This window comes from Octodon degus, unplaced genomic scaffold, assembly GCF_000260255.1.
Source record: "Octodon degus isolate 3935 unplaced genomic scaffold, OctDeg1.0 scaffold00287, whole genome shotgun sequence".
NCBI classification, from domain to species: domain Eukaryota; kingdom Metazoa; phylum Chordata; class Mammalia; order Rodentia; family Octodontidae; genus Octodon; species Octodon degus.
In genome coordinates, this window is record NW_004524863.1 from 1,366,618 (window position 1) to 1,367,141 (window position 524).

At 34.9% G+C, this 524-nt stretch overlaps 1 protein-coding gene and 1 non-coding gene across 2 annotated transcripts in view; both read right to left on the reverse strand.

Annotated features, from left to right (window-relative positions):
• The window catches only part of LOC111814288 (uncharacterized protein CXorf49-like), an 11,849-nt gene that overhangs the window by 2,735 nt on the left and 8,590 nt on the right, over positions 1–524 (reverse strand). The gene's annotated exons all lie outside the window — the stretch shown is intronic.
• LOC111814292 lies at positions 277–383 on the reverse strand. The gene has a single exon (XR_002819316.1). It is a non-coding gene; the product is annotated as a U6 spliceosomal RNA (small nuclear RNA).

A 524-nucleotide genomic window follows, 5' to 3' on the forward strand; every position in this document is an offset into this window, starting at 1 on the left:
TTTTGGTCTGCAAACTTAGGTTGTTAACCCTCCAGAAGAGAAGCTTATTGTTACTACCATACAACCTAGGCTGTTAAGTTTATCCTCACTATGTCTGAATATCAAACATCTTAGGCATCATAACGTGGAACAGGTATTTTTCATCAAGTATTGATATATTAAACTTTAAGTCCCTATGGAATATGATGAAAAAAATTTTAAAAAATTAAAGTATATTTAAAAAATAGGAATAAAGAATTATATATGTTTACACATAAGTCCAGAAATCGAACCATATAAAAAATGGGACTCTTCACGAATTTGTGTGTCATCCTTGCGCAGGGGCCATGTTAATTTTCTCTGTATGGTTCCAATTTTAGTGTATGTGCTGCTGAAGCGAGCACCATATTGCTATTTCTACAATGTCTGTTGGTGCTTTTAAAAAATTTTTGGGTGCTGGGGAGATGGCTCAGTAGAATAAGTGCTTGCCTGGTAAGCACAAGGGCCTGAGTTCAATCTCCAGTTCCGCCAAAAGAAAAAAAAAA